The following is a 7,435-nucleotide window of genomic DNA, read 5'->3' as shown; positions in this document are numbered from 1 at the left end:
GAATTAGCTCCATAACATCTACATCACTCGGAATCACTCCTACAAGGTATAAAACACACAATAAGTGCAAAACACTACCGATTAAAGCTCAAACACAATTAAAGTGCAGTAAATTAGAGTGCAACAAGCGACTAAAAATACGATATTATAGCCTACCATCAACACCCCACACTTAAACCATTGCTCGTCCTCAAGCAATCAAACTACACTTTATAAAGACACGACATTTTTACACAACTCTCCTAACTCGTCATACCAAGAATATTTAAAATAGTCTAAGCACAATAGTGTAACATTCTTGCCTCAAGATTTGACTCAAAAGCACCACGCGTTATTTATAACCCGCTCGCTTACTCTAACACAGAGGTCAACGATATTACCTTCCTTCGTGAATCAAGTGCCCTTAAAATAATAGAGAGTCGTTCCACACACAATATAGATTAAGCACTATTAGGAACTCAAGATAGATGGAATTTACTCACTCTCAGAAACAACATTCATATATCACAAACGATGAACCATATGCTTGCTTGTAGTGTACTACTTAACTAATCGAGCCCATTCAGTCAAGAATCAAGTAGGACTTTAATAGATTGTAATGTAGGCTGTGGGATGGGTAGGATACATTTAGATATAAGAGTGACTCCATCTCCCTAAGCACTTTAATACATACATTTCATTATTCAAAACCCCACACTTATGTCAAACCATAACTCCAACTTTACATCAATATACATTAACTCCCAACTTCTTTAAGCACAATTAAATCAAGATTTACCACTATCATGGAATATTTTGCACAATCATACAACATTTTTTTTTCTTTTTCACTTTAAGTGGCTCTTACTTTTTCAATACAGTGCACCTTTCTCCTTATTTCATTAGTTCCACTCAAAAGTCAAACCAACCACCCCACACTTCAACTTTTACAAAGTTCATAACAAATTTAAGGGCTCACGATAGGTTAAAGGTTCAAATAGATGGTCAATTCAAAACAAATGGGTAAGGCTTGTAATTTGGTTGCCAAAGAAACAAGATTACATGCTCAAAGGTAAGATACATAACAATTAGGTGGGTAAGAGCATATAATTGGTTCAACAAACAAATGCCTAAATCACTTCCAAGACTGAACAACACAACCATTTTGCTTTGCAAACATACGGGGCAAGTTCTAGACATCAAATGCAATGCACAGAATACACAAAACTTCACACACAGATGGCACCTAACTTACTCAAGATCAGACTATCAAGGCACTCTAGTCAAAGCAGTTAAGCAAAGTTAAAATCATACAATTTAAGGTGCTTATACAAGAGTCAAAAACTTAGCCTAAGCGTCACAACTAAAGCACTTACTATTTTCAAGGTATAATAGAGTCATGAGATATTGATTTCAATTCAAAACACAGCACAAGGTTCCCTACTACTAACAAAAATTAAAAACTAACTACACCCGGTTCAAACAAAATCCTTGGAAAAGAACAGTGATACAAAGAAAAACCAAGGGGGAATTATTACACTACCTAACAAAATAAAATATTTTTGTCTTTTTCTTTCATCTTTAACCCCTCAAGAAACACGTCGAATGATATCCGTCATCGGAAAAAGTCGAAAATTTTAAATTTTTAAGGTTTTTCTCATTTTTCTATCATTTTTCTATCTCTAACTACTAAAACAACAAAACTAAATTACTAACACAGATACATACAACATATAATTTTCCCCACCCCACACTTTAAGTTGTGTCATGTCCCCAACACACAATTAAAAAGTATAAGATAAAGGAAACTTCCCCGAATTTTCAGTCGGGCTCTGAGTCGAAGTCGGGCTCCATTCCACGCACCCGAACAAATGCACACATCCATGCAGACAACTTCTTCTCAGCCTTCTTGGGGTACACCCCACACTTTTCTTTCACTGTAGCCTTCTCTTTTGAACCCTTTACCTTCCACTCAACACTTACAGTTGGCTTCTCCTTTATCACCCTCGTCTCTATATTTATCTCGAACATCACAGTCTCTTCACCCACTCTAAGCATGAGTTTTTTTATCATGTATATCTAATATTGCTCTACCCGTTGCTAAGATGGTCTTCCTAAGATAAGGGGTATCTCCTTGTTCTCCTCTATCTTTACCACTATGAAATCTATAGGAAATACAAACTTATCCACCCGCACTAAGACATCTTTCACTATCCCCTCGGGTATTATAGTTGTTTCATCTATCAGCTACAAAGATATTGGTGCAGACCTTATCTCTCCAATTTTATTCTCTAGCTTCCTGTAAATAGACAAAGACATTAAATTAATTGAGGAACCCGAATCACATAAAGACTTATCAAAATTAATAGTGCCTAAAGAGCAAGGTATAGTAAAACTCTCTGAATCTCCACACTTTTGTGGGAGTTTGTTTTGCAAGATTGCGCTGCAATGCTCTGTGAGCTTGACTACTGATGTTTCTTCTATCTTACTCTTCTTTGTAAGGATTTCCTTCAAGAACTTGGCATAAGCTGGCATTTGAGAGAGCACCTCTGTGAATGGAAAATTTACATTAACTTTTTCAGCATATCCAGAAATCTCTCAAATTGCTTGTCCAGCTTCTCGCTATAAAGCTTTTGGGGAAAAGGTAAAGCAGACATGTTCTTTCTCTCTTCAGATTCATCCCTTCTTGAACTCTCTTCCTTGTTCTTTTTCTCAGTTCCCTTCTTGCCTTTCTTCTTCTTATCAACTTCAATTTTCAGCTGCTTCCCACTTTCTTTTTCAGGTACCACCTCTTTTTGTATAGGGATGGGATCTTTCACTACTTGTCCACTTCTCAGAGTTACAGCATTTACCGTCTCCTTGGGGTTTCTTTCAGTATCAATTGGCAAAGTACCTGGGATCCTTTCAGACAATATGGTGGCATTATTGTCCCACTTGTTTCTCCAAGTTTCACAACCATGTGACAAGTTCTTTGATAGCTGCACCATGAGCATCTAACCTCTCATCTGTATTGACAATAAAGGACTTCATCAGATCTTCTATCCCAGGCTGATTGGATTATTGAGGTTGAAACTGCTGCCTTTGCTGATTTTGGAAGCCTGGAACTCCTTGTCCCTGTAATCTGGAGTTGTTTTGTTGACATGCATTTGCAGTACCCCAGGTGAACTCCATTAAAAACCGGGGTGCTTCTGACCCATTGCATCGAAGTTATAATTCTCCACAACATTTACTTCCTCAGTTGAGGCCTGACACTCATGAGTACGGTGTCCTCTTCCACATATATCATAAGCTGCGTTATTCTCACTTTGTATTGAAGCTAAGGTCAACTTCCTTATCTCTTTTGCCATGGCATCAAGATGTACCTGCACTGATGTGTTAGCATCAACCTGGTGAACACCATTCGCCCGTCTTCTTTCAGCACTTTCAGAGGGCCACTGATTTGCATCTTCAGATAATTCATCGAGAATAGTGACTGTCTCCTCTGGTGTCTTTTTCATCAAAGGGCCTCCAGCTACATTAATCAATGTTCTATGTGAGGCAGGTGTCAAACCATCCCAAAAATCCCGGAGTTGCATCCAGAGTTCAATTCCGCTATGTTGACACTTTTGAACTAATTCCTTGAACCTCTCCCACGCTTCAAACACAGTTTCAGTCTCTTTCTGGCAGAATTTATGGATTTCTCTTCTAAACTTGCCCGTCTTAGCTGAGCAGAAATATTTATCAAGAAATTTTATGGTCATCTCCTCCCATGTTCTAATTGATCCCTGGGGCAAGCTTCTAAGCCACTGTTTTGCATCATCTTTGAGTGTGAAGGGGAATGCCCTTAAATATACTGCATCTTGTGACATACCATTGTATTGGAAGGTGTTCATAATCTACTCGAAGTCTATTAGATGTGTATTTGGATCTTTGTTTTGCTTCTCTCTAAAGACACAACAATTCTGAAGAGTTTGGAGCAACCCTTGCTTCAATTCGAAATTGTTCGCAGCCACTGGAGGTGGTCTAATACTTGATAAGCCTTGGTTGTAGACCGGTCTAGTGTAATCACCAAGTAGTCTCCTAGCTCTGGGAGCTATGTTTCCTAACTGGTCTGCACCCACAGGTCAATTCTGAGCAATTCTCCGAGCCATCTTCCTCCACATCTCGTGCAACTTTTTCTCATTGTTGGGTTGCCTCTCTTGCAACCAAATCAACATTATCATCATATCCACCCATAATATCTTTGGTTGAGGATTGCCCAACCTTCTCTTTATTCACGGGGAAATTTCTTTCCTTCCACAATTGTCGCAATTGTTTCTCGATTTCTAGTTTGTATGGTAGCACTTCCTTCCTAGAAGATCGAGTCATGCACCAACTTAACCTGCAGCCTGCGCACAGTCAAAGAACACTAAGCGTAAAAATGGAAAAATAAAATAAAAGAAAAATTCCTGAATTAGCACTACAAACTATTTCAAACACTATTGATTTTCAATCCCCGGCAACGTCGCCAAAATTTGACGAGCGCAAAACACATACTTAAATATGCTTGCTAGTCGAATATAGTATAATAAAATATCGTATCCATATGGATTGGAGTTAAACAGTATTTTCATAGTTTATATCTTGGTTGCTATCCAAGATGATCAACAATTGAGAATTATGTGATTAAAAACAAATATTAACTAAAAATCTAGAGCTAATTGACTATGACAATCGCAACAAAAGTAAGCAAGGAAGATATCAATGGGAGAAAATAGGAGTTGATTGGATATGTGCAAGATAATTGTCTGGGATTTAACTCTAGTTAATTCACTTCTAATGTTCAAGTGAGTCTCTCAAATTCATTCAATTATTAGTTCAAACGTTTAGTAGAATCTCCTTTCTCGATTAAGTTTCAACCTCACAATGTGAACCAATTTAAGCTCGGTAAAGATATGCAAGAGTTCGTAGTGGATTGATCTTTAGGAAAACCTCTCTCGATTATCCTCCTAACTAGGTCTAAATAATAATTCAATTAGCCTCTTTTTATTACTAAGAAGAATTAATGAATTGGACCAACAAGATAATGCAAAGATATCACAAGTATGCCTCTCTCGATTACATGAACATATGAATATAGATGAAATAATTAAAACACTCAAAATGATTCAATGCATAAAAACTAGAGTTAATATCCATAAATAAATATCAATACACCCAATCCATCAATCCCTAAAGAGAACTACTCCATAGATATGGAGTAATTCATCACAAATATGAAGAAAACATAAAACGATCCAAACTCTTGTCTTGAGTGAGGATTGAATGATGAATTCCTTGTGCTTTCTCTTCTCCACCTCCTTCTTCGCCTTCTTAGGTCTTAGATATGTCCAAAGTCCTAAAAATAATATTTTTACATGTATTTATACCAAGTAGGGTCGGCCCCAAATGAAACTACCTTTTCCTACGCGAATTAGGACAATTACTCTGTAAAATTTGTACAGGCACGCCGCATGGGGCGACGCCCCAGGCGGGCAGCAGTGGGAAACTTCAGAGAGAATTTGCACAGGTGCGGCTAGTGTATTTTTCTATGAGTCCGGCTTTTTTCTTTGATTTTGACATATAGACTTGGTCCTCGACTCCCGAACACCATCCCGGATTAATCCCTTGGGCTTTTACTCAGACTTCAAAGCTCTAAATCACTTGAATTAGCTTCATAATATCTACATCACTCGGAATCACTCTTACAAGGCATAAAACACACAATAAGTGCAAAACACTAGCTATTAAAGCTCAAACACAATTAAAGTACGGTAAATTAAAGTGCAACAAGCGACTAAAATACGAGATTATAGCCCACCATCATGAATTTCTTTAATTTTCAAACCACTGACTTTGCATCAATGGATACAAGGTTTTATGGTTGCACCATTTAAATTGTCTCATCAATGTCATCATTTATAAAAATACTATCTTGACATCTATGTGATGTAGCTCAAGATGAAAATGTGCAAGTAGTGCTACTATAGTCCTGAAAGAGTCTTTTGATGTAATAGATGAGAAAGTTTCTTTATAATATGTGCCTTCTTTCTCGGCGAAGTCTTTAGCAACAAGACGTGCCTTATACCTCTCCATATTTCCCATCGAATCCCTTTTGGTTTATAATATTCATTGACAACCAATGGGCTTCACACCTTCAGGCAATTGGACAAGGTCCCATACGTCATTGTCTTTCATGGACTTCATCTCTTCATTCATAGAATCAATACACTTTTGAGAGCTAGAACTTTCCATGTCTTGACGGAAGTTGATTCGATTATATTCCATCATTCCAAGGTCAAGTTCATGTTCTTGGAGAAATACAATGCAATCATTCGAAATTGCATTTCTCTTCTCTCTAGTGGATCTTCTTAATGGCATTAGTTCTTGAGGTTGTAAAGTTTGTTCTTCTGGAACAACTTCTTGAACGGGAGGATGAATGACATTGTCTTGATACGAATTTTCTTCTTGAACAATGTCATGTATAAGATGTTGTTCCCGAGCATTGTAAATAGCAATTAGAGGAATATCAATATGTTCCTCTTTAAAGAAAAATCCTTAACTCTTCTTCCCTTTTACAAACTCACATCCTTAAAGAACCTCATATTGTTCATCTAAAAAATAGCCTTAGTAGTGGGATCATAAAATTTGTAACCCCTAGACCTTTTTGAGTGTCCAATAAAATAGGAACATACAATCCTAGATTCCAGTTTCTTTTGATTTGGAATATAAGATCTTGCCTTAGCTGAACATCCCCATATGTGCATATACTTTAAACTAGACTTATTGCCTATCCAAAGTTCATAAGGGGACTTCATCGTCACTTTAGTCGGAACTCTGTTGAGTATAAATGCTGTGATTTTTAATGCTTCTCCCCAGAGTGATTCAGGCAAGGTTGAATGAATGATCATACTCCGTACCATATAATTAATCATTCTATTTTGTCTTTTAGCAAAACTATTGTTATGGGCAAACTCGCCATAGTGTACTCTGGGATGATACCTCATTCCTCTAGGAATTTCACAAACGGTCCTGGATGTTGTTCACCCGATCCATCATGTCTACCGTAGTATTCACTCCCACGGTCAGATCTAATGCCTTTAATCCTTTTGCCAAGTTGAATCTCAACTTATGTCTTATAATTATTAAACACATGTAGTGATTGAGATTTTTCATGAATAAGATAAAGATAGCCATATATTGAGAAGTCATCGATAAACGTTATAAAATATTATTGATCCTTCCAAGAAGTTGTATAGAATGGTCCACAAATATCAGTGTGCATTAGTTCTAAGATGTCTAATTTCTTGTTGGCTCAAAATACCCAACCGATCATTTTGAATTCTAGAATACCATTCTTCTATTTGATGATTCTCATATAGTGTTTTGATGTTTTATGACTTGTGGGGGTGGATGGTTTACTTTTCGAGGGGTTGGAGAGTATTTTGGAACATTTAGT

At 37.1% G+C, this 7,435-nt stretch overlaps 1 non-coding gene across 1 annotated transcript; it reads left to right on the top strand.

Moving 5' to 3' along the window:
* Positions 1 to 3,564: 3,564 nt before the first annotated feature.
* LOC142168534 (small nucleolar RNA R71) lies at positions 3,565 to 3,671 on the top strand. Its single transcript, XR_012698389.1, has one exon. It is a non-coding gene; the product is annotated as a small nucleolar RNA R71 (small nucleolar RNA).
* The last annotated feature ends 3,764 nt before the right edge of the window (positions 3,672 to 7,435 follow it).

Source organism: Nicotiana tabacum, chromosome 13 (assembly GCF_000715075.1).
Source record: "Nicotiana tabacum cultivar K326 chromosome 13, ASM71507v2, whole genome shotgun sequence".
Lineage (NCBI taxonomy): Eukaryota > Viridiplantae > Streptophyta > Magnoliopsida > Solanales > Solanaceae > Nicotiana > Nicotiana tabacum.
Note: the sequence above shows the minus strand (reverse complement) of the source record. Positions and strands in the feature narration are given on the sequence as shown.